The following is a 27,595-nucleotide window of genomic DNA, read 5'->3' as shown; positions in this document are numbered from 1 at the left end:
GACCCTAGTATAATTTTTTTTTTTTTTTTTTTTAATTATTTCTACACAACCTGAGGCCAATAGAAAAGTATTCCCATTCCGGACAATCCCTTTAAGAATTGAGTAAAGTTCAATACCTGTGTGTTATAACAATCTATAATATAGGGGTTAAGTCTAAGCCAAACGCCCTGATGGAAAGTTATCTTTGCGCCCAAGTGTTATGACACCTCTTTATTCTGTGGATACATGTTGGATGTCTTTTACTGTGAAATCACTTGGGGGAATGGAAGGGGTGGTTCAGGTTTTTTTTGTTTTTTTTTTCCTTTTTGGTGAATTGTTAATGAAAATTGCCTATAAACCTGTTAGGAAGATGTGTGTGATTCTTTGTGTGAACAGTCCCCACCCATACGTAAATAAATTCCTCTATTTTATAGCGATTGAACAATTTCGCCGTGAATCATCGCTCCGTTACTATGTTTACTTTGCAAAGTAATGTACAGATACCGGGGCAGTTTCAGAACCAGGGACGATTGACAATGTAGACGTCAAACTGACATTAATAAGTGATGCCTCATTATCCGCTGCGAGACTATGAGCGTGAGGACGGCCATCACTGCCAGTCATTCAGCCTGATGTATGTATGTATATAGGTGGAGGAGTGAGACTTATCATATAGATGGATAGGAAACTGCTCCATCTCCTGCTCCTGTCATAAGAATATCATGAAAGGAGCTGTGGAGTATATAGTCGCCCATTGTTGTTTCTCAGTGGATATTTTTACAAAATTACAGGATCCTTTTGGGATAGATATTCAGGATTTTTTTTGTAGATTTTGAAGCCAAGCCATATGTGAATTGCAAAATAAAGATTGGTCATATCTATCTGTACTGATTGAGTATTGATCATATAACCTTATTTTATTTTACCTTACTGAAGCTGATTGTTGCCCAGAAACCAGACCTTTTACATGGCTTGATGCAAACTGTATGGGGCTCTCCATGCTGGTGGCACATAAAAGATGCAGTCATCTAAAGCCAATATTCACATGTGCCATTGGCACGTTTCCTTAACCTTTCTGTAATTATAGAAAATTTACCATAAAAATTCATCATGATAAACCAGGGGCACTAGATCCTGGTACTGTGACTGTTACCAGAGCTCTTCTGTGCGACAGATTCACAGGCTGCTACAAGGAGCAAAACATGTCTCAACCCTCCTCTGCTCTCTTTCCCTCCTCCATCTGCCTGTGTAATTTAGCAGCACCAGGAAGTGCAGGGGGAGGAGAGACCTGCTCTCCTTATTGTAAAGCCTGAGAAGTGACACCCACCAGAGCCCTTCAGCATAATTTAAAATATTGATTTTAGAGGGATTACCACAGTCACATTGCTATCTGTGAGTAAGAGTCCCAGGTTTATCATGATGGATTTTGATGGTAGATTAACTTCAAATAGCAAAATAAATGCCAGAGTAACCTATTTTTTTTCCCTTTGAATAATGAAAGGTCTTTACATTCACTAAGCGTTTTTTTGGTTTCCTTTATGCTTTTCTAAAACGTAGAGTGTAATGGAATGCCCAAGCACAGGCGTGTACCGGGGCTGAGAAACGAGACTGTTTGGTTAGAAGATGTTTTATAAAGACCAATGTTGAGGACTGAATGTTCATATTAATGCTCATTTCACCCAACATGGTAAAGACATTGTTAAAGGGCACCTACCACCGCGATTGTACCTATAAAGGTAGATCGGGTGGTAGGTGGATGTAAGGGACGTGAGGATAGCTCTTTTTAGAGCTAATCCTCACGTCCCTGCTAACTTTTGGTATACTTTGTGGAACTAATATGTAAATTTAGTTATGCGGCTACTGGGGCGTGGAGTAGCCGGGCACGAGGCTACACAGCGCGGCTACTCCACGCCCCAGTAGCCACATTACTGCGCATGCGCAGTAGCCGGCTTGTCGGAAGACGGCGCGCAGCTACGAGGAGCTGCACGCCGCACACAACAGGGTAGGAGGAGTAATGTAGCCCCAGTAGCCGCATAACGAAATTTACATATTAGTTCCATAAAGTGTACCAAAAGTTAGCGGGGACGTGAGGATTAGCTCTAAAAAGAGCTCTCCTCACGTCCCTTACATCCACCTACCACCCCATCTACCTTTATAGGTAGAATCGTGGTGGTAGGTGCCCTTTAAATGTGAAGACCCGAGAATCCATCACATCCTACATCTCTGCTTTCTGTATTCTAACGGCTCGTTATATAACACACCGCTCCGCCCATGTTCTGTGACACTAATGAGGGGTGCACCTGTGTGACATCACGGATTTCTATCCTCAAGAAGTAAAGTTTCCTATAGAGTGACAGCAAGCAGAGATCTGGAAAACTGTGAGGAATTTATACAGAAAGTATATTGGATAATTGTATCATTTTTCATTTACACAAACAATCTCAATTATTTGGTAATGGTGGACAACCCCTTTTTACGCCTATAAATACTTCTGCCAGGACCCGTTCCTCCTGGTATCTTTTGATGATATGTTGCATACATGGTGCAATCCTCCATCCTCCCCATTACATTGGTTTAATGTGCACATTTCCTTTTTGTCCTCTTTGTAGTTAGGTTTCCGACCTTCAATGTTATAAGCTTTTTTTAATGTATTTTTGATTATTATATAATTGAAGGAACCGCCCTGACTTTTTGTAACATGAGGGGAGACGTTTTGTTGCCTTTTATATTTACATGTGTTTGGAATGCATTTCTACCTCCTCTAATAAAAGGTTTGCAAAGTATTTTATTGTGACTTGTAATGCATTTTGTTGTAGGACTGTACATAGGGGACATCAGCACTCTGAGTAATCCGATACTAGGCCAAACACATGGAGGGGACCCAGAAGCCAACCTAACGCAGTCTGTTTTACATGCACACGTTCCAAGGAAGTAGCTCAGAGCTGTAAAAATTGGATGTGAAAGTTTTTCATATCTAGGATGACACCAGGTCTACAAAATCGGATCTTTGGATGAGGGAGGGATTAAGACATGCCATGGGTTCTGGTCTGGATGAATATTATAGCCCCTACAAGTTTGGAATTCACTTACTACACATGGTACTAGAATCCGCTTCCCTGCTGCCTGCTTTTAATCTGCGGTTTCGGGGGTTTTTGGAGGACCTTCAGAGGTCCTGAAATGGCTCTTGTTTACATGTGTTCAAAGCAGGAGTAGATGTACAAGGATTTCATGGGTGAAGGCCCTTCCCAGTGTAAAATTTGGTTGGTTCGGATGGGCATGGACCCCAGGCTACCGCCCAAAACAGTTATATTATAATCCACTTCTGGGTTGCTTGGCACTAGGACTAAAAGCGTACCAAAGACTTTGGTTTGTGGGCAAATGGCTTTAGAAGGAGGAAGTTTTCGTGGAAGATTAAATAAGAACTGCCCGCTTGCGATTTCATCTTATTATTGATTCTTTCTGTGGAAAATGTGGAATAAATCCATGGAATAACAAAATTGCACTCATGAAAGAAATTTATTGAGAGATTCTAGAGATGGTGTAATGCCATACGTTATAAAAGATTACTTGGTGTGATAAACAGCAGAGAAAATGAGTATTTAGTCAGCCACCAGTTGTGCAAGTTCTCCCACTTAAAAAAGAAAAAAAAGAGAGACCTTTAATTGACATCTTAAGTAGAATCTCAAGCATGAGAGACAAAATGTGGAAACAAATCCAGAAAATCACGTTGTCTGATTTTTAAAGAATTTATTTGTAAATAATGGTGGAAATAAGTCTTGGTCACCTACAAACGAGCAAGATTTCTGGCTCACACAGACCTGTAACTTGGTTCCTCTTTCCTCCACCCATGGCTCCTCTGTCCTCCTCTCATTACCTGTAGTAATGGCTCCTCTGTCCTCCTCTCATTACCTGTAGTAATGGCTCCTCTGTCCTCCTCTCATTACCTGTAGTAATGGCTCCTCTGTCCTCCTCTCATTACCTGTAGTAATGGCTCCTTTGTCCTCCCCTCATTACCTGTAGTAACGGCTCCTCTGTCCTCCTCTCATTACCTGTAGTAATGGCTCCTCTGTCCTCCCCTCATTACCTGTAGTAATGGCTCCTCTGTCCTCTCATTACCTGTAGTAATGGCTCCTCTGTCCTCCTCTCATTACCTGTAGTAATGGCTCCTCTGTCCTCCTCTCATTACCTGTAGTAATGGCTCCTCTGTCCTCCTCTCATTACCTGTAGTAATGGCTCCTCTGTCCTCCTCTCATTACCTGTAGTAATGGCTCCTCTGTCCTCCTCTCATTACCTGTAGTAATGGCTCCTCTGTCCTCCTCTCATTACCTGTAGTAATGGCTCCTGTGTCCTCCTCTCATTACCTGTAGTAATGGCTCCTCTGTCCTCCCCTCATTACCTGTAGTAATGGCTCCTCTGTCCTCCTCTCATTACCTGTAGCAATGGCTCCTCTGTCCTCCTCTCATTATCTGTAGTAATGGCTCCTCTGTCCTCCTCTCATTACCTGTAGTAATGGCTCCTGTGTCCTCCTCTCATTACCTGTAGTAATGGCTCCTCTGTCCTCCCCTCATTACCTGTAGTAATGGCTCCTCTGTCCTCCCCTCATTACCTGTAGTAATGGCTCCTCTGTCCTCTCATTACCTGTAGTAATGGCTCCTCTGTCCTCCTCTCATTACCTGTAGTAATGGCTCCTTTGTCCTCCCCTCATTACCTGTAGTAATGGCTCCTCTGTCCTCCTCTCATTACCTGTAGTAATGGCTCCTCTGTCCTCCCCTCATTACCTGTAGTAATGGCTCCTCTGTCCTCCTCTCATTACCTGTAGTAATGGCTCCTCTGTCCTCCTCTCATTACCTATAGTAATAGCTCCTGTGTCCTCCTCTCATTACCTGTAGTAATGGCTCCTCTGTCCTCCTCTCATTACCTGTAGTAATGGCTCCTCTGTCCTCCCCTCATTACCTGTAGTAATGGCTCCTGTGTCCTCCCCTCATTACCTGTAAAAACGGCTCCTCTGTCCTCCTCTCATTACCTGTAGTAATGGCTCCTCTGTCCTCCTCTCATTACCTGTAGTAATGGCTCCTCTGTCCTCCTCTCATTACCTGTAGTAATGGCTCCTCTGTCCTCCTCTCATTACCTGTAGTAATGGCTCCTCTGTCCTCCTCTCATTACCTGTAGTAACGGCTCCTCTGTCCTCCTCTCATTACCTGTAGTAATGGCTCCTCTGTCCTCCTCTCATTACCTGTAGTAATGGCTCCTCTGTCCTCCTCTCATTACCTGTAGTAATGGCTCCTCTGTCCTCCTCTCATTACCTGTAGTAATGGCTCCTGTGTCCTCCCCTCATTACCTGTAGTAATGGCTCCTCTGTCCTCCTCTCATTACCTGTAGTAATGGCTCCTCTGTCCTCCTCTCATTACCTGTAGTAATGGCTCCTCTGTCCTCCTCTCATTACCTGTAGTAATGGCTCCTGTGTCCTCCACTCATTACCTGTAGTAATGGCTCCTGTGTCCTCCACTCATTACCTGTAGTAATGGCTCCTCTGTCCTCCCCTCATTACCTGTAGTAATGGCTCCTCTGTCCTCCCCTCATTACCTGTAGTAATGGCTCCTCTGTCCTCCCCTCATTACCTGTAGCAATGGCTCCTCTGTCCTCCTCTCATTACCTGTAGCAATGGCTCCTCTGTCCTCCCCTCATTACCTGTAGTAATGGCTCCTCTGTCCTCCCCTCATTACCTGTAGTAATGGTTTCTCTGTCCTCCCCTCATTACCTGTAGTAATGGCTCCTCTGTCCTCCTCTCATTACCTGTAGTAATGGCTCCTCTGTCCTCCTCTCATTACCTGTAGTAATGGCTCCTCTGTCCTCCTCTCATTACCTGTAGTAATGGCTCCTCTGTCCTCCTCTCATTACCTGTAGTAATGGCTCCTCTGTCCTCCTCTCATTACCTGTAGTAATGGCTCCTCTGTCCTCCTCTCATTACCTGTAGTAATGGCTCCTCTGTCCTCCTCTCATTACCTGTAGTAATGGCTCCTCTGTCCTCCTCTCATTACCTGTAGTAATGGCTCCTCTGTCCTCCTCTCATTACCTGTAGTAATGGCTCCTCTGTCCTCCTCTCATTACCTGTAGTAATGGCTCCTCTGTCCTCCTCTCATTACCTGTAGTAATGGCTCCTCTGTCCTCCTCTCATTACCTGTAGTAATGGCTCCTCTGTCCTCCTCTCATTACCTGTAGTAATGGCTCCTCTGTCCTCCTCTCATTACCTGTAGTAATGGCTCCTCTGTCCTCCTCTCATTACCTGTAGTAATGGCTCCTCTGTCCTCCTCTCATTACCTGTAGTAATGGCTCCTCTGTCCTCCCCTCATTACCTGTAGTAATGGCTCCTCTGTCCTCCCCTCATTACCTGTAGTAATGGTTTCTCTGTCCTCCCCTCATTACCTGTAGTAATGGCTCCTCTGTCCTCCTCTCATTACCTGTAGTAATGGCTCCTCTGTCCTCCTCTCATTACCTGTAGTAATGGCTCCTCTGTCCTCCCCTCATTACCTGTAGTAATGGTTTCTCTGTCCTCCCCTCATTACCTGTAGTAATGGCTCCTCTGTCCTCCTCTCATTACCTGTAGTAATGGCTCCTGTGTCCTCCACTCATTACCTGTAGTAATGGCTCCTCTGTCCTCCCCTCATTACCTGTAGTAATGGCTCCTCTGTCCTCCACTCATTACCTGTAGTAATGGCTCCTCTGTCCTCCTCTCATTACCTGTAGTAATGGCTCCTCTGTCCTCCTCTCATTACCTGTAGTAATGGCTCCTCTGTCCTCCTCTCATTACCTGTAGTAATGGCTCCTCTGTCCTCCTCTCATTACCTGTAGTAATGGCTCCTCTGTCCTCCTCTCATTACCTGTAGTAATGGCTCCTCTGTCCTCCTCTCATTACCTGTAGTAATGGCTCCTCTGTCCTCCTCTCATTACCTGTAGTAATGGCTCCTCTGTCCTCCTCTCATTACCTGTAGTAATGGCTCCTCTGTCCTCCTCTCATTACCTGTAGTAATGGCTCCTCTGTCCTCCTCTCATTACCTGTAGTAATGGCTCCTCTGTCCTCCTCTCATTACCTGTAGTAATGGCTCATGTGTCCTCCTCTCATTACCTGTAGTAATGGCTCCTCTGTCCTCCTCTCATTACCTGTAGTAATGGCTCCTGTGTCCTCCTCTCATTACCTGTAGTAACGGCTCCTGTGTCCTCCTCTCATTACCTGTAGTAATGGCTCCTCTGTCCTCCTCTCATTACCTGTAGCAATGGCTCCTCTGTCCTCCACTCATTACCTGTAGTAATGGCTCCTCTGTCCTCCTTTCATTACCTGTAGTAATGGCTCCTGTGTCCTCCTCTCATTACCTGTAGTAATGGCTCCTCTGTCCTCCTCTCATTACCTGTAGTAATGGCTCCTCTGTCCTCCTCTCATTACCTGTAGTAATGGCTCCTCTGTCCTCCTCTCATTACCTGTAGTAAGGGCTCCTCTGTCCTCCTCTCATTACCTGTAGTAATGGCTCCTCTGTCCTCCTCTCATTACCTGTAGTAATGGCTCCTCTGTCCTCCTCTCATTACCTGTAGTAAGGGCTCCTCTGTCCTCCTCTCATTACCTGTAGTAATGTCTCCTGTGTCCTCCTCTCATTACCTGTAGTAATGGCTCTTCTGTCCTCCCCTCATTACCTGTAGTAATGGCTCCTCTGTCCTCCTCTCATTACCTGTAGTAATGTCTCCTGTGTCCTCCTCTCATTACCTGTAGTAATGTCTCCTGTGTCCTCCTCTCATTACCTGTAGTAATGGCTCCTCTGTCCTCCTCTCATTACCTGTAGTAATGGCTCCTCTGTCCTCCTTTCATTACCTGTAGTAATGGCTCCTGTGTCCTCCTCTCATTACCTGTAGTAATGGCTCCTCTGTCCTCCTCTCATTACCTGTAGTAATGGCTCCTCTGTCCTCCTCTCATTACCTGTAGTAATGGCTCCTCTGTCCTCCTCTCATTACCTGTAGTAAGGGCTCCTCTGTCCTCCTCTCATTACCTGTAGTAATGTCTCCTGTGTCCTCCTCTCATTACCTGTAGTAATGGCTCTTCTGTCCTCCCCTCATTACCTGTAGTAATGGCTCCTCTGTCCTCCTCTCATTACCTGTAGTAATGTCTCCTGTGTCCTCCTCTCATTACCTGTAGTAATGTCTCCTGTGTCCTCCTCTCATTACCTGTAGTAATGGCTCCTCTGTCCTCCTCTCATTACCTGTAGTAACGGCTCCTGTGTCCTCCTCTCATTACCTGTAGTAACGGCTCCTCTGTCCTCCTCTCATTACCTGTAGTAATGGCTCCTCTGTCCTCCTTTCATTACCTGTATTAATGGCTCCTGTGTCCTCCTCTCATTACCTGTAGTAATGGCTCCTCTGTCCTCCTCTCATTACCTGTAGTAATGGCTCCTCTGTCCTCCTCTCATTACCTGTAGTAATGGCTCCTCTGTCCTCCTCTCATTACCTGTAGTAAGGGCTCCTCTGTCCTCCTCTCATTACCTGTAGTAATGTCTCCTGTGTCCTCCTCTCATTACCTGTAGTAATGGCTCATGTGTCCTCCTCTCATTACCTGTAGTAATGGCTCCTCTGTCCTCCTCTCATTACCTGTAGTAATGGCTCCTGTGTCCTCCTCTCATTACCTGTAGTAACGGCTCCTCTGTCCTCCTCTCATTACCTGTAGTAATGGCTCCTCTGTCCTCCTCTCATTACCTGTAGCAATGGCTCCTCTGTCCTCCACTCATTACCTGTAGTAATGGCTCCTCTGTCCTCCTTTCATTACCTGTAGTAATGGCTCCTGTGTCCTCCTCTCATTACCTGTAGTAATGGCTCCTCTGTCCTCCTCTCATTACCTGTAGTAATGGCTCCTCTGTCCTCCTCTCATTACCTGTAGTAATGGCTCCTCTGTCCTCCTCTCATTACCTGTAGTAAGGGCTCCTCTGTCCTCCTCTCATTACCTGTAGTAATGTCTCCTGTGTCCTCCTCTCATTACCTGTAGTAATGGCTCTTCTGTCCTCCCCTCATTACCTGTAGTAATGGCTCCTCTGTCCTCCTCTCATTACCTGTAGTAATGTCTCCTGTGTCCTCCTCTCATTACCTGTAGTAATGTCTCCTGTGTCCTCCTCTCATTACCTGTAGTAATGGCTCCTCTGTCCTCCTCTCATTACCTGTAGTAATGGCTCCTCTGTCCTCCTTTCATTACCTGTAGTAATGGCTCCTGTGTCCTCCTCTCATTACCTGTAGTAATGGCTCCTCTGTCCTCCTCTCATTACCTGTAGTAATGGCTCCTCTGTCCTCCTCTCATTACCTGTAGTAATGGCTCCTCTGTCCTCCTCTCATTACCTGTAGTAAGGGCTCCTCTGTCCTCCTCTCATTACCTGTAGTAATGTCTCCTGTGTCCTCCTCTCATTACCTGTAGTAATGGCTCTTCTGTCCTCCCCTCATTACCTGTAGTAATGGCTCCTCTGTCCTCCTCTCATTACCTGTAGTAATGTCTCCTGTGTCCTCCTCTCATTACCTGTAGTAATGTCTCCTGTGTCCTCCTCTCATTACCTGTAGTAATGGCTCCTCTGTCCTCCTCTCATTACCTGTAGTAATGGCTCCTGTGTCCTCCTCTCATTACCTGTAGTAACGGCTTCTCTGTCCTCCTCTCATTACCTGTAGTAATGGCTCCTCTGTCCTCCTTTCATTACCTGTATTAATGGCTCCTGTGTCCTCCTCTCATTACCTGTAGTAATGGCTCCTCTGTCCTCCTCTCATTACCTGTAGTAATGGCTCCTCTGTCCTCCTCTCATTACCTGTAGTAATGGCTCCTCTGTCCTCCTCTCATTACCTGTAGTAAGGGCTCCTCTGTCCTCCTCTCATTACCTGTAGTAATGTCTCCTGTGTCCTCCTCTCATTACCTGTAGTAATGGCTCTTCTGTCCTCCCCTCATTACCTGTAGTAATGGCTCCTCTGTCCTCCTCTCATTACCTGTAGTAATGTCTCCTGTGTCCTCCTCTCATTACCTGTAGTAATGTCTCCTGTGTCCTCCTCTCATTACCTGTAGTAATGGCTCCTCTGTCCTCCTCTCATTACCTGTAGTAATGGCTCCTGTGTCCTCCTCTCATTACCTGTAGTAACGGCTCCTCTGTCCTCCTCTCATTACCTGTAGTAATGGCTCCTCTGTCCTCATCTCATTACCTGTAGTAATGGCTCCTCTGTCCTCCCCTCATTACCTGTAGTAACGGCTCCTCTGTCCTCCTCTCATTACCTGTAGTAATGGCTCCTCTGTCCTCCCCTCATTACCTGTAGTAATGGCTCCTGTGTCCTCCCCTCATTACCTGTAGTAATGGCTCCTCTATCCTTCTCTCATTACCTGTAGTAATGGCTCATCTGTCCTCATCTCATTACCTGTAGTAATGGCTCCTCTGTCCTCCCCTCATTACCTGTAGTAATGGCTCCTCTGTCCTCCTCTCATTACCTGTAGTAATGGCTCCTCTGTCCTCATCTCATTACCTGTAGTAACGGCTCCTCTGTCCTCATCTCATTACCTGTAGTAACGGCTCCTCTGTCCTCCTTTCATTACCTGTAGTAATGGCTCCTCTGTCCTCCCCTCATTACCTGTAGTAATGGCTCCTCTGTCCTCCCCTCATTACCTGTAGTAATGGCTCCTCTGTCCTCCTCTCATTACCTGTAGTAATGGCTCCTCTGTCCTCCTCTCATTACCTGTAGTAATGGCTCCTCTGTCCTCCTCTCATTACCTGTAGTAATGGCTCCTCTGTCCTCCTCTCATTACCTGTAGTAAGGGCTCCTCTGTCCTCCTCTCATTACCTGTAGTAATGGCTCCTCTGTCCTCCCCTCATTACCTGTAGTAATGGCTCCTCTGTCCTCCTCTCATTACCTGTAGTAATGGCTCCTCTGTCCTCCCCTCATTACCTGTAGTAATGGCTCCTCTGTCCTCCTCTCATTACCTGTAGTAATGGCTCCTCTGTCCTCCTCTCATTACCTGTAGTAATGGCTCCTCTGTCCTCCTCTCATTACCTGTAGTAATGGCTCCTCTGTCCTCCACTCATTACCTGTAGTAATGGCTCCTCTGTCCTCCCCTCATTACCTGTAGTAATGGCTCCTGTGTCCTCCTCTCATTACCTGTAGTAATGGCTCCTGTGTCCTCCTCTCATTACCTGTAGTAATGGCTCCTGTGTCCTCCCCTCATTACCTGTAGTAATGTCTCCTGTGTCCTCCTCTCATTACCTGTAGTAATGGCTCCTCTGTCCTCCTCTCATTACCTGTAGTAATGGCTCCTCTGTCCTCCCCTCATTACCTGTAGTAATGGCTCCTCTGTCCTCCTCTCATTACCTGTAGTAATGGCTCCTGTGTCCTCCTCTCATTACCTGTAGTAATGGCTCCTCTGTCCTCCTCTCATTACCTGTAGTAATGGCTCCTCTGTCCTCCCCTCATTACCTGTAGTAATGGCTCCTCTGTCCTCCTCTCATTACCTGTAGTAATGGCTCCTCTGTCCTCCTCTCATTACCTGTAGTAAGGGCTCCTCTGTCCTCCTCTCATTACCTGTAGTAATGGCTCCTGTGTCCTCCGCTCATTACCTGTAGTAATGGCTCCTCTGTCCTCCCCTCATTACCTGTAGTAATGCTGGGGAGACTGAATCAACTGTGAGCAATAATTAGAAAAGGGAAGACCGAAAGACCACTGATAATCTCCCTCGATCAGGGGCTCCACACAAGATCTCACCCTGATCACAAGGATTGGTAAGTAGGGACACGGGGGACCTAGTGAATGACCTGCAGAAAAATGGGACCAATGTAACAAAGGCCACTGTCACTAACACACTATGCCGCCAGGGATAATACAGAGCCAGACACGTTCCCCTTCTTAAGCCAGTACATAGCATACAGGTTTGCTAGAGAACATTTGGATGTTCCAGATGAGTATTGGGAGAATGTCATACGGTCAGATGAAACCAAGGTAGAACTGTTTGGTAGAAATACAACTCGTCATGTTTGGATGAGAGTGAATGCTGAGTGGCATCCAGGGAACATCAGACCTACTGTGACGCATGGAGGGGGCAGACGTGGGGTTGTTTCTCTGCAAAGGGACCAGGATGTCTGATCCGTGTACATGAAAGAATGAATGGGGCCATGTATCGTGGGATTTTGAGTGCAAACCTCCTTCCATCAGCAAGGCCATTGAAGAAGAAACATGGCTGGGTATTTCAGCATGACAATGATCCTGAGCACGCCACCAGGGCAACAAAGGAGCAGCTTCATAAGAAGCATTTCAAGGTCCTGGAGTGGCCCTGCCAGACTCCAGATCTCAACCCCATAGAAAACCTTTGGAGATTGTTAAAGTCTTTGCAGCCCCCAAACATCACTACTCTAGTGAGGAATGGGCCGACATACCAACAACAGTGTGTGCCAACCTTGTGGAGACCTACAGGAAACGTTTGGCCTCTGTCATTGCCAACAATGGATATAATGGCAGTCCCCGGGCTAGGCACAATATAGGTTCTGTAGCTTTGTTCTTAAGTTGAATTTGTATGTAAGTTGGAACTGTATATTTTATAATTGTAACTCCAGACAAATTTTTTTGGTCTCTGTTACAATTGTATATTAAAAATGTTGGATTGTCATAAGAACCAGGATTAGCAATAAATCTTAATTGTAGACACCTGTGATAACTGTTATAACTGTTTGATGTAGTCTAGGGCTTGTGTACAGTAAATTACCAAAATTCAGAGGTCCGTTTGTAACTAGGGGTTGTTTGTAAGTTGGGTGTTCTTAAGTAGGGGACCTCCTGTATAACAAAGTATGGAAATAAACTTTTGTTATTGACCAAATACTTATCTTCCACCACAACTTGCAAACAAATTCTTCACAAATCAGACAATGGGATTTTATGGATTTGTCTCTCATGGTTAAGGTTCTGCCTATGATGTGAATTACAGGGAGAATTTGCACAATTGGTGATGAAATACCTTTTTTCCGCACTATATAATAAAACTTGGCCTTCTGGAAATTTTCTCCCATCCCTGGAGAATATGGCACAAATTTACACATTTGGACTATATCTGTGGGACATTACTTATTTGTTATTTTCTGAACAAAATTGCTTTTTATTGTCTAAACCTGAAATGAAACTCCCCATATGCTTCATTTTGATAAAATAGCATCCAGTAATTGGGATTGAGTACATATAGAGTACCATGGCTCGCCACTAGAGGGCACAATCAGCAGTCTTTTAATGCATCTTCTGCGACATGTTCAACTTAAGGTGAATCTTCACATTTATTGTGTATAATAATAGATCTTTATCATATTATGCAGCTCTTTACAGATCATGAGGTACACATACCTATAACATAAGACATTACAAAGCAATAACATTGTCAGGTGAAACAATAGGAGTGAAGGCTCACAAGAGGAGTGATCACAAGAGCTTACAATCTATGAGTATAATGTAAAGTCATGACTGTATCATTTCAGTTATTGGTATATTACTTCCCAAATACAGGAAGGGTCCCCATGACTTGATAACTCTTTATAATGTAAAGTCTCAGGTTCTGCAAAAATGTTTGTCAAAGAGTTTCTGCAGCAGCTAATGTGCATATAATGTATAATATAATGACCAGCTGCTCAAAAAGGTATTATTGATGCAGTGTTCTAGAATAAACTTCAGAACTTCTTAGATAATAGAGAAGGGGGGGGGGGGGTGTACATCTGAACACCCCTATTTATCAGCTGTGCAGATGTTTTACTCCTCAAAAACTACACAAAAATTAAATTAAAAAACACCTTTGAGATCTGGTGCTTGGGGATTTTTTTTAATAACAACATTGGATATATATAATATTTTGATTATAACAAAGCACATCAAGTGTGATCTCATATACACATGGGCAATCTATATATTGAATGGATATTAACCTGAGTCCCTATGTAGAATTGTACTGAAGTCATTCCAAGATCCTGGCCCTTTCTGTTTGACAGCCCATCTCCTTGTTGTAGCCGGTAAGATATACTGGAGTCGCCATCAATGTCTGCTCATTTTCCAGAGTGAAACACAGGACTCAGCAATTTCTCCGCCTCGCTGCTTCTGTTGTCCTATTGCTACCACGTTACAGCACAGATGTGCATCGCTATGCAAATCCAATTTACACTAAATAAATCACGTGCTCACACATGCACAGGTTTTTATATTATATATATTTATATATATATATATATATATATATATATATATATATATATTTTTTTTTTATAGTCCCCTTTCATAATGCCATGGCAGGGACATAACTTACAGCTAGATATACGTCCCCATAGACAGCCACAGTACGGTGCGCACACACATGTACCGTACCGTGAATGGGAAAAAGAGCATGACTCGCTATGGAGAGTGGAGGGGTGAGCAGCGCTCCTCCTCTCCAGTGCATCCGTAATAATAATAATTCTTTTATTTATATAGCGCCTACAGATTACGTAGCGCTGCACAGAGATTGCCAAATCAGTCCTTGTCCTCAATGAGGCTCATAATCTAATCAACCTACCAGTATGGTTCGGAGTGTGGGAGGAAACCTGAGGACCCAAAGGAAAACCCATTCAAACATGGAGAGAACCTACAAACTCTTTGCGGATGTTGACCTTGGGACTTGAACCCAGGTCATCCCCAGCGATAGCCGTATTGGTTGCCCGTGCCGCAGCTGGCCGAGCATATGCCTGTGTAATAGCAGCCTAAATCTGATTTCAAAGGATGTGATGATTTATTTTTCTTTTTATATTTGTGTCCAGAAAATCTTGAAGAAAACCAATATTGTTCCAATTATAGGTAGATAACTGGAAGCGTTGTCAAAGTTTTCCATTTTGATTGAGCTATTTTCTGGGCATTGTAGGAATGGCATATCCTGGTTGTATCCCATGTCTTAGTGACCTGCTTCTTGATGACTATGTGGGGAAAATGCTTCAGAGGACTGCAGTGAAGAGGGTATATGGCTATGTTTCCTACAGGGTACTTTATATGTTGATCATTGGGGCATAGCCAAACCCTCCTGAAATATTAGCTTGTCTGTCCATTGCCTAAACCAACAAACTCGCAGGATTTACTGGACTGAACCTGGAATCGCTGAACTAAACTCAGCATATCTGTTCACTTCAGTGTGGGAAAGTTATCGACTGGTGTATTGTGCGCCAGTTTTAATAGTTCCTGCACCATGGATCTGGCGCTGGATTAAAATCTATGTCAAAACCTGCCTGCCAGATTTCAGCAATAACCTGCACTGGTATTCTGGCATGGGCTACAGTAGCCTTGAGCATACCCCCTCCAGCCTGCCCCGTGCAGGGTGTGAAACACTCAAAATGTTGTTGTTGCCTGGTCATGTGACATAAATTGCAACTTTTGTATGCCAGAAAACTGCCTCTGTTATTCTTGGTCGGAACTATCTTGTGGCTTAACACTCTACAAGTGTACACTACATTTTGTAGCACGTGTAAATGGTTAAGGTAGGTGGCATTCGGTAAAATGTACCATGTATGTGTATGACTCTATTCACTATGTCCATTAACCGTTCGGGTTATTATCTATGACTATATTCAGGTGCCGTCACAAAAGTTATCGTAGGTATAAGAAGTCATCTTTTTGGAGGAAGTTAGTATTGGAACTTTCGTGGAGTGGAAATCCATTTAGCAAAGACACCAAACTTTGTGATTAATGAACCCTTCACCTTAATATGGGTAAAGGGAGATGAGGACTCGGAAACATCTGATCCTACCATGATAAACACATGCCAAGTAAGTTGTAATTACTGCTTTGCAAAGTCAAATATTTGTTGCAAGCAGAGGAATAATTGGCAATGGCAGTGACGGGGGTGAAAGGAAGAGGAAAGGAAGTGCATGGTGTCGTCGTGTATGTGGAACAGATGCCTACACGCCTTGGGGAAACACAGCTTTCTTTTTACAAATCAAAGCTTTAAATTACAAGGTTTTTACCAAAGAGAACAGTTGTGGCAAGGCGTCTGCTCTCATTTGCGTAATGGTTTCTGTCACTGGTGATTAGACACAGGATGAAGTAAAAGAAATTTGACAATTAGGAATGAGGGATCATTAATCTGAATCTTTGTTAGGAGGACGGAAGTATTGGAAAAAAGACAAACTACAAAAACATACTAAAGACAAATAAAAAGATGAGCAGCAAGTACAAGCAGATCGGCTGGTGGAGACAGTAGTAGCCGTTCTGGGTGGAATTAGAACAGAAAGCAAGAGCACCGAATATATATCCTCATGATAACCCTTCATTTCATGATTTTTGTGTTATTGATCAGGAATAGCTCAGTGGCAAAATTAATTTCAGGAAAGTGTACTCAGAAGTAAAAAGTAAGTCTATAACTACAAGACTTTTAGCCATGGAAGGACACAGTTGCTTCCCAGCGAGATGCTCAATTTTATCATTTTGCTGTATCATTTTTCCATAATTTGTCCTTCACTTAATCTACCATAGTAATAATAATATTTTTATGAATACAGCACAATTACATTCCGCAGCACCATCACATCTTTTTTGTACGTAATCCATAGTGCACGATCCTTCACTAGCCGCAACTATATGTACAGAGTTCATTAACTTTCACCAGCCACCATCAATGTAACAGAGTCCATCATCTGTCACCAGTTGCCATCTATAGGTTGTGGGAGATTTGGCCCAGTAGAGACTGTGGTAGCGGGGTGCTGTGATGCAGTTCAAAACAGTGACACCAAAGTTCAGTCCAAACAGGTCTCGCCTGCGTTTATTCCAGCAGCAGGTATTAACCCCTACGGGCCTCAGCCTATTTTGGCCTTTAGGACGCGGTCCCATTTTTCAGATCTGCCCTGTGTCACTGGGTTATAGCTTTGGAACACTATGAGATATCCAGGGGATTTTGAGATTATTTTCTTGTGACACATTGTACTTCAAATTAGTTAAAAAATTTGTATGATATCTTTTGTGTTTAGTTATGAAAAAAAAAAACGACATTTGGGCAAAATTTTGAAAATTTTTTTATTTCAAAGTTCTAAATTCTCTACTTTTGATGCAGATCATAGCACCCAAATAAATTTATAACTTACATTTCCCAAATGTCTACTTTATGTTGGAAAGATTTTTTAAGTTTTTTCTACATATTTTACTAGAATGTTATGAGGCTCAGAATTTAGGTGCTATTTTTAAATTTTCTGGGAAAATCACCAAAACCCGTAATTATATGGACCTGCTCAACTTTTAATTGACACTAAATAATAGCTAGACTCGTAAATTACCCCATTATGGAAACTACACCCCTCAACGTACGAAAAAGCACTTTTAAGGAGTTTGTTAATCCTTTAGTTGTTTTATAGGGGTTAAAACAAAATGGAGGTGCGGTCTACAAATTGTAATAATTTTTGACAAAACATTCATTTTGGGTGGAAAATTAAACATTTATAATGGATTAAATGAAAAAATGCTCCACAAAGTTTGATACCCAATTTCTCCTGAGTACAGTAATACCCCATATGTGGTTGTATCCTACTGTATGGGCACATGGCTGGGCATAGAATGGAGGGAGGCGCCATCCAGAGAAGATTTGCATTGTCACATTGTACAGGCTATACATTTTTTTTCTTTTTTTTATGTGGATAATAATATGGTATTAATTAAAAATGATCTTTTTTGGAGCATTTTTTTTTTTTACGGGGTTCACTTTGCGGATCTAATTACGATTGTGTTTTATTATGCAGATTGTTACGGACGCAGCGATACCAAATATGTGGGGTTTTTGCGTATTTATTCAATTTTACTGAATAATAACAAATTTGGAGAAAATCTTGTTCATTTTAGCATCACCATCTTTTCATATGCATAACTTTTTTATTTTTTGGCTGACGAATCTGGTTAAGGGCTTATTTTTTGCAAGAAGAGTTGTTCTTTTTAGTGATCTTATTTTAGAGTGCTACTATAACGTCCAGGTGCAGCTAGGGGTTAAACAAAACAGCCTTCATATTTGGGCATCAAACATAAACAAAATCTTACCCGTCTGGGTGCTAGCCAAACAGAGAGTTCCCCTGACTCACCACTAAAACATAAAGGATGTCGCTGCTCTAGGCACAGAGGTCAAGGCTGTGCGCTCTCCAGCCTCCTTTCAGAGCCAACTCTCTCAGCTCTGCTCAGCAGCTTTATGCAGCCTCATTAGGCTGCTACCACCACCAAGGTGCTGCGAAACACAAAACCTGTCCTGGTCTTACAGGGAGGTGGAATGGATCGCCCCACTGCAAGTGTACAAATCCATTCCATATAAATCCTGCCCAGAACAGTTTTAAACCACTGCTCCAACAAATAATTTGTTTGAGCCATACTTCCCGGATTTACAGTGTTTGCAGCTGGACAACACAACCTTAGGCCTTGCATAATAGGAAAACCCAGGGGAAACATATCATCCATCCAGTTACCCCCTTCAGTGTCTCACAGTGTACAAAGTCCTTGATTTGTCACCATGGTCCATAATCTGTAATCAGCCACGATCTTTATGTACAGAATCCATGGTCCATGACTTGTCATCAGTCACCATCTTTATGTTCATAATCTATGGTATATGATCCATCACTAGCGGCTATCTTTATGTTCGTAATGGTGCATGATCTTTCACCAGCCACCAAGCAATAATATAGGCATATAGGTCCGAAATGCCGATACTGCAAGCCTGATGGTCTATTAAGCGTGGAATGTGTCCTTGTAGGCATGACCACGAAAATGATAATAGAAGACACAAACAGAGGAACGACTCAATCACATGCGATATATCTTTTGTAGAATACGTTAATTTTTATTGGCTCCTGAATTAGAAGTTACATGCAGTCAGGGAATGTGATGGGCCTCCCTGAAGAGATGGTAGGGCATACTAGAGGATTGGTGTATCTCAGAAGTCCAAAGGACATAAGTGGGATGTTCGGATTAAGGAAGAGATTAATGGATTTAGATTTCTAGCAGATCAAAGAGAACGGTCCTTTGACCCCTTACACATATGTTTTCTGTCCTTTACTGACCAACAGAGTTATAATTAACTTGAATCCCAATCACCAAAATGCATTGTGACTACCTGTTGTGGTCTATTATAATACTAATAAAATTTTGGAGAAATATCGGTCTTGCTGTGTGCCTCTCGTCCTTGACCCCCCCTGAACTTGACTCCAACCGGTACAGCACCCCGAGCTTGGAAAACACAAAGACATCGGCCGCACCTCTGACCATTATCCTACACACCAAAACTAGAGTTGTGCCTTATGCTGAGCACAACTCCACCAGGTGAGCATTAACAAGCCCATTTAACACATCTGTAACTGGACAATATTGCCCTATGAGGGCTGTTTGTTTTGTCTCTGATATTCCTTCATTGACCCATTGGTGGCAAGTAGGTGTAAGGCGACATATCTGTGGGCACCAGGTGGGATCTGGGGGATTTAAACAAGAAGACAAGCCACTATAGATAATTTTCTTAAAAATGTCTGAGGAAGGAGGCGTGACCTCCGAAACGTCACAAGAATCATGCGAGTGTTTTTCTCTCTGCTAAGAAGTGACTGAAAGAAAAAGACCTACTCCTCTGCCGAAAGCTACCTGTGAAAAAGTCTCCACAAAGCCACGGTACAGTGAAAACTCAAAAAATGGGAATTGCTTGCAACCCAAACTATATGTGTTAAAGGACTTAGAGGTAATACCTCGAAAATAATTGAAAAAATTCTTCTGACATATTTGTACGTTTTGTAATCAATTTTTGAATAAGAAATAGATAAAACAAAAAATTTTTAAGAAAATTATCTATAGTGGCTTGTCTTCTTGTTTATATGCTACTGAGTCTGGACATTCTAGGGAGTCTAGCGTGTTCCACTATTTTTGCAACTTCTGTGCCTAATAACATTTGTATAAAAGGGATCTGGGGGATTAACACTACCCGTGCAGGTTGAAGATTCCATATTATCTACAGTATAAATTTGCTGCTTAGGAATCCCTACACTGCGCTTATAATACGATTGGAGCTTCCACCAGGTGAGAGGAAACTATTGGAACAGTAGATATTATTTTTTCTCATGTTCTGTTTCCCACATTTGCTGTCTTTGATGACTATCTATAGAACAATCCATTTCTTGACCTCTGAAGGCAGGTTATCGAAGAGACACAGTTACCAGATTTTTTTTCTATACACAAGTCCAGTAAAATAGTACAGTACATTAAAAATGTATAATACAGGTGGTCCCCTACTTAAGAACACTCGACTTACATACGACCCATAGTTACAAACGGACCTCTGGATATTGGTAATTTCTTGTACTTTAGTCCTAGGCTACAATAAACAGCTGTAACAGTTATCACAGGTGTCTGTAATGAAGCTTTAATGTTAATATTGATTCTTACGACAACCCAACATTTTTAAAATCCAATTGTCACAGAGACCAAAAAAGTTCTGGCTGGGATTACAATGATAAAATATACAGTTCCGACTTACATACAAACTCAACTTAAGAACAAACCTGCAGACCCTATCTTGTATGTAACCCGGGGACTGCCTGTAATAATAATTGGCACATTTTGTAATTGGGGACACGAAAGCCCAGAATTGAAATGGGGAATACGAGATACTCAAGCCCCCTCCCATATCCGAACACTATAGTTACATAATATAGGCTTTATAGTCTCATCAATATTTAGGTAGTATTTTAGGTGAGTCCATATGTTGTAAATTCAATATCACATCACCAGAGGTACCGTCCAGTTTGTAGGCAAGTTCTCATAACTACTAGTACCTACCAATAGACATGTCAGAGGGTTAGGAATACTATGGGGGGCCACAAGACACAACTCGATCCAAGCTCTCCTCTAGTGTGCTATTTTTAATATACAACATATGGACTCACCTAAAATACTAACTAAATATTGATGAGACTATATAACCTATATCATGTAATTATAGGGTTTGCATATCGGAGGGGGTTTATGTGTCTCCAATAGCCCATTTAAACTCTGGGCTTTCATGTCCCCAATTATGAACTGTTCCAATTATTACTATAATTTTTTTTATGTACTGTTATATTGGACCTGTGTATAGAATAAAAATTGGGTTACTGTTTTTTTTTTATTTTATTAAGATAGACGCTCTTGTTTTCTTTTGGTGTGATGTTTTTGGTTATCGGATGTCTATTTGTAGACTGTTGCTTAGACGGGCATTTTCTGTAATCTAAGTTATCTAAGAGACCTGCTCTCAGGTTGACCTTGTAGTGAGACTGTTGAGCCCGGCCTCATACAGAGAGGGGCCTGTCTTGATTTCATTGGTGGTGTTTTCATTTTCTCCACTCTTCGACCAAGTCATAGTAAGAAGGAGGTTAATGTTGCAAAAACAGAGGCTCATTAACTCCTCCATTGTTTCCCCTGCGTCTTTTACAATATTTATAGATCTTCATTTTCTCCTGCATCTTTCTTTTAAGTTGTTGTTTTCAAATAATGAGAGAGGGCTTCCCTCCTCCCGATCCCTTCCTTGTCCAAGAGCTACAATTAGCTTCTCATTAATAGAATCTTCAATTTTTAATGTTCCTCTCTGGACAATAGGAAACTGAGGAGAGGTCACAACAAAACTGAAGGTGGGACTAGGAGCACCAAATTCCTTCTATTGTGTGGAGTAGGTAGATTGCTGATGCTTGATACCTTCATCCTGCTATACCAGCTGTGCATGGACTTCTGTATTAATGAGCCTTCCATTGGTCTCTCCTGTCCAAGCGGCTATGAGAACACTCATTGCATTTACTTGTAGAGTTTAAATAAAGTGAAGCTGAAAGTATTGGAGGATATGATGGCTTGAAATAGTTGATTTTAAGTTTTAAACTTTTTGCATGGAGATTGTTAATGAACACGACTATCATTAATGGTCGATGTTCAGGAAAAAAAAAAAGTATCGGTCATACTAGTATTCAGCATGTCCCATTCTTTGTCCTCATGGGTGCTATTCTTTCACCTGGAATGTTATTATTATTATTATTTTATCTCTTTGCATAGATCACATGCAGGTTTGACTGAGCCCAGAATGCATGTTTCTAGTTGAGTCAGAGAGAATAGCTGTTGGCTGTGCCTATTTCTAGAAAGATTTTTCTTTCGCCAAAATTCTTTGTTACTTTTAAATACCTCCAGTGACCTCCCCACTATCCATTCTGAGGTTTAACCTGAGGGGAAGCAGAGGGTGCACCTCCAGGAGCCTCGGGGGACCCAGAAGATGTGTTTTCATCACAAGAGATGACCAATACCATAAACTTTATACTAAAGTTGGGGAACCTGGACAGATCTTGCATTGTGTCCCCAACATCTTTAAGGACACTCAATCAGCCAACAACTCTTCTATGCAAACTTCACATACTCACATACTTACGCCTGCCCAGGTGTGCACATTTTCTAAATGGAAAGGACTGTGCTGCCTCCAAAGATCATCTATTAAAATTCAGCTTTCCTTATACCGTACACCTTATCCCCCAATATCTGTTTGGAGAGAGACAGGAGGTTCCTTAAACAGTAGATGTATAATTGTATATATGATTGTATAGATAATGTATGTATAATCATTATATATAGATCCTGTATACAATACATAATAAATAATGTATGTATAATCATTGTATACAGCCTGCATTAATATAATGTATATGGGCAGCTTTATGGAATTTGCAATAACTTCAAAATAGTAAATATGTATATTTTTCATGATCAATATGATTTATATATTGCATGATTCATATGAGCTCTGCTACCTAACTGCGTATTATATATCGTTACAATACTGAGCCTTCTTGCTCTTTCCATACCGGTTTTATCTATTTTCATAACAGCGGAATATTTCCAATATCTAAAATGTTTGTATAATGAACAACTTCATGCTTTAGCTCCTGAATACATGCATTATCCTCCCCATATTGCAGCTATGTGTATGTTTCCTATTCTATCATTGATATAAGCAGGGTGCGTAGATCCACAGATAGACGTACGGATAAGTGCTGAGGATGTTGGAAATTACACCAGTGTCTCCTCTCGAGAACACGTTTGTCTCTTGTGCTTTGGAGACTGGAATTATTGTTCTTTCTATTTACATATTCACTTGTGTTTTTCCCCTTCCTCTGCTCGATCACATCCTCCCTCCCCCCATATAGTACTCTCAAAGCTATTAATCATTTTGACAGGTTCAGATATGGCCTTTATTTTCTTGAGGCAACCAAGAAATGTCTACCAGCACCTTTCTGACATCCTTGTGTTCTTTCACCAATCACCCTGCCTTCTACCAAAGTGACACCGCAATGAAGAGGGAGCTGGTATCATTGGCTGCCAACACGCGCGCAGCACAATGGCATCCCGTCCTTCCATCCACCGTTCACTCCTTTACGGTTTTAAATTTATGTTTCCACTTAATCTTTGACCTATAATTTCTAAATTCTCATTCTGTAGAGGTGTCTCAAATAGGAGTAAAAGCAAATCCAATTTTAACAATACTGTCCCTTAGCGCCTAGAGAGTGCTGCACAAGATCGGGCTTGGCTTCAGGAAAATATATATCTATGATAAAAGCATCATACAAAACAGCACAGCAAAATGCATTGACAAACTATACCCCCAACACATCTGAGAGCCTGTACCTATCTACAGACTCAACCTTGTGTGCTTATACACAGGGAATTAGGGGACACCTAAGGAAGGGGCAAAGCGGGAAACTACAAAGACTGCAGGATGTTAGGAGAGGCTCATCGCAATATTCAAAGAGAAACATTTTAACTTTGCCAATTTTAACTTTTTTTACTAATTGTAAAGAGACAAAGCAAATTTACCAGTATATGAAGAGAAAGCAGCACTCCGGGAAAAAATAGAAGAGAAAAAAAGTGGTTCAATCAGTATACAGTGTGACTTTTCAGCTCAAAACACACTGAGCCTTTCCCGAGTATCTCTTTATATCAGTATAAGCTTTCATGTAAACGAACATTGTTTTTGTCTATTTTTTCTATTTATGCGGAGGACACGTGGACCATTTTGTGGACATATGGCCATTGGTGGATTAAGACTGCCATAGGCTCTATAAATATTATAGCCCCTACAAGTTACATATGGAACTAGAATCAAGCTCCTTGGGAAATGGAGGATGTGTCCCTTCTCTCTTCTTTCAGTCTGCGGTTACAAGACCATTGGAGGACCTTCAAAGGTCCTGAAATGGCTTTTCGGTACATGTGTATTGAGAGCAGGAACGGATGTATTTCATGGGTGAAGATTCTTCTTAGTATAAAATTTTATGGGTGGTTAGGGTGACCTTGAGTCCCTTGGAGGCTTGGGCCTTGGGTCACTGCCCAAACCGCCTATATAATCCACTACTTCATATGGCTCAGCAACTGATTACACATAACATATGGACCACAAAAACAGACGACATTAATTAATGTAAACATTAATCTTAAAACTAAATATGACTTAAAGGATTTGCCCATGAAAGAAAGTTCTCTAATCCACTAGGTATGTTTACTCAATAAAGATAATTTTTAACCACTTACTCTACCATTTTACTCAGTTTTATTTTGGTCCTATCACTTAGTGATGGTCAGTGTAAGATTCCAGCATGTGGGGGGGACTCTCTAATGGGATTAGATTATCAGCGTACAGGGTTCATCTACACTTCCATTTAGCTTCTGAACATTCACTACTATCTAACAGATAGAAAATAAGTGATGAAACAGATCATAGTCATAAGATATAAAACACAATGAAACACTCAGCTTTGCTATGCCTCCCCCTCCCTCGGATCAAGACCTTATCTTTTCTGTAGCTTGTACAGTAAGTCTCTGCACACTGCTGACTGAACAGGAAGTGCCTGTGCCTGAGCTGCGCTTGTAATGCAGGGGGAGGCAGAGAGCACTACATTGTACTGACAAGGGAAGCTACTGTATTCATGAGAGGCATCTGCCGGCCATAGTTAGGAGTTTATGTTCAGATCCAGAGGCAAACAAGATTGTGTACACCAGGACTGTTCAATGCTGTGTAATGCTGTATTTTTGTTAATAACAGTGAATCAGAGAATGTGTTATTTTGTTGTTCTGCGTATATATTTAAAAATTGTGTCTTCATGGGAATACCACATTAAGATGTGTGCTTCTTGAAAGATAAAGGTATATACACTCACCGGCCACTTTATTAGGTACACCTGTCCAACTGCTCGTTAACACTTAATTTCTAATTAGCCAGTCACATGGCGGCAACTCAGTGCATTTAGGCATGTAGACATGGTCAAGACAATCTCCTGCAGTTCAAATCGAGCATCAGTATGGGGAAGAAAGGTGATTTGAGTGCCTTTGAACGTGGCATGGTTGTTGGTGCCAAAAGGGCTGGTCTGAGTATTTCAGAAACTGCTGATCTGCTGGGATTTTCACGCACAACCATCTCTAGGGTTTACAGAGAATGGTCCGAAAAAGAAAAAACATCCAGTGAGCGGCAGTTCTGTGGGCGGAAATGCCTTGTTGATGCCAGAGGTCAGAGGAGAATGGGCAGACTGGTTCGAGCTGATAGAAAGGCAACAGTGACTCAAATTGCCACCCGTTACAACCAAGGTAGGCAGAAGAGCATTTTTAAACGCACAGTACGTCGAACTTTGAGGCAGATGGGCTACAGCAGCAGAAGACCACACCAGGTGCCACTCCTTTCAGCTAAGAACAGGAAACTGAGGCTACAATTTGCACAAGCTCATCGAAATTGGACAGTAGAAGATTGGAAAAACGTTGCCTGGTCTGATGAGTCTCGATTTCTGCTGCGACATTCGGATGGTAGGGTCAGAATTTGGCGTCAACAACAAGAAAGCATGGATCCATCCTGCCTTGTATCAACGGTTCAGGCTGGTGGTGGTGGTGTCATGGTGTGGGGAATATTTTCTTGGCACTCTTTGGGCCCCTTGGTACCAATTGAGCATCGTTGCAACGCCACAGCCTACCTGAGTATTGTTGCTGACCATGTCCATCCCTTTCTGACCACAATGTACCCAACATCTGATGGCTACTTTCAGCAGGATAATGCGCCATGTCATAAAGCTGGAATCATCTCAGACTGGTTTCTTGAACATGACAATGAGGTCACTGTACTTAAATGACCTCCACAGTCACCAGATCTCAATCCAATAGAGCATCTTTGGGATGTGGTGGAACGGGAGATTCGCATCATGGATGTGCAGCCGACAAATCTGTGGCAACTGTGTGATGCCATCATGTCAATATGGACCAAAATCTCTGAGGAATGCTTCCAGCACCTTGTTGGATCTATGCCACGAAGAATTGAGGCAGTTCTGAAGGCAAAAGGGGGTCCAGCCCGTTACTAGCAAGGTGTACCTAATAAAGTGGCCGGTGAATGTATATCCTGTACATTATGCTAAAGATTACAATGAGTAGAAATAAAGCATCTCCTCCAACTATATTTTGGTTTGGCTGGACCAACAGCAGCTTTTCAACCGGACTCCCCTTTACACACGTAGGATTTGTTTGGTGAAGAATATATTTGTTTTCGGATTGGAGTAAGTGGCTGCACAATAACTCTATCTAACAGTAAAAAGATCCAATAGTGAACTTTTACTTTCTCGATTCAATCATCATAAATGTTGTAACCATTAAAGGTCTGTGGGTCACAGCTTCAAGACTACACAAAAACCATAATGTTCAGCCCACCAAAGCCTATAGAAATAATTTTCGGATGTCGGAACGGGTAGGTATCCCAGTAGATAGATTCCGGATCTAGAGTTGGCAAGTTTCCTTATTTTGGGTCCTGAAAATTAAATTTTGGACTTATTTATTTTTACATCTTTCTGTATGCTATTCATGTATTATTAGTCATTTTATGATTCTAAGACATCTCTTCCTAATAAAATCATCGCACTGTATGTTACATACAAGCATCATTCATATATATGTCACGTAATCTCTGGAAGCATCAATAGATTTGTCCCGGGTCACAGTGTCTCTCACTCCGAGACAACAGCTTCATAGGACTCACACAACAGAATGACAAAGTGATGATGCTTCCTGTACTATTCATTAAAGGAGGGGAGAAGGTTTTTGTTTTGCCTTCTATATAGCGGCATTATTTTCCATCAAACGTGATTAATGACAGATGTTTTTAAACCATATGGACACTTACATGAGCTTACGAACAAGAGACGGAGAAGGTAATGGGAAACATTTTCCGCCGATTTCCCATCTGATTTGGAAATCTACATGTTTTTTTCAAAATCTCTCATTATCTTACAAAGAATATGAAGAAATATACAAGTTGCTGGAAAGCAATATGTATTGCGCGTTATAAAAAGCATTTCACATTTATACTCTTTCAATATTTTTTTTTTTTTGTAAAGGCACCTAATTAATCAGGAATGACAGCTCCTACTCTCCCAGATGTGTCTGCCAGGAAGGTTTCAGTTTTATTAATTGATTTGAGTGTTCTAGTGGTCGTACACAACGTGTAATTGTAATGTATGTTTATGATCAGACATGTTCCGCACTGCTGAGAGATTCATTACACGTCTGCTCTGGTTCAGATCAGCGTAAGTGGTGATGGGTCCAAAGC

At 42.4% G+C, this 27,595-nt stretch overlaps 1 protein-coding gene across 5 annotated transcripts in view; it reads left to right on the top strand.

Moving 5' to 3' along the window:
• Positions 1-27,595, top strand: part of HIF1AN (hypoxia inducible factor 1 subunit alpha inhibitor) — a 143,615-nt gene that overhangs the window by 18,954 nt on the left and 97,066 nt on the right. The window lies entirely within an intron of this gene.

Source organism: Engystomops pustulosus, chromosome 11 (genome assembly GCF_040894005.1).
Source record: "Engystomops pustulosus chromosome 11, aEngPut4.maternal, whole genome shotgun sequence".
Lineage (NCBI taxonomy): Eukaryota > Metazoa > Chordata > Amphibia > Anura > Leptodactylidae > Engystomops > Engystomops pustulosus.
The sequence above is the reverse complement of the archived record's forward strand: the minus strand, read 5'-3'. Positions and strand labels throughout refer to the sequence as shown.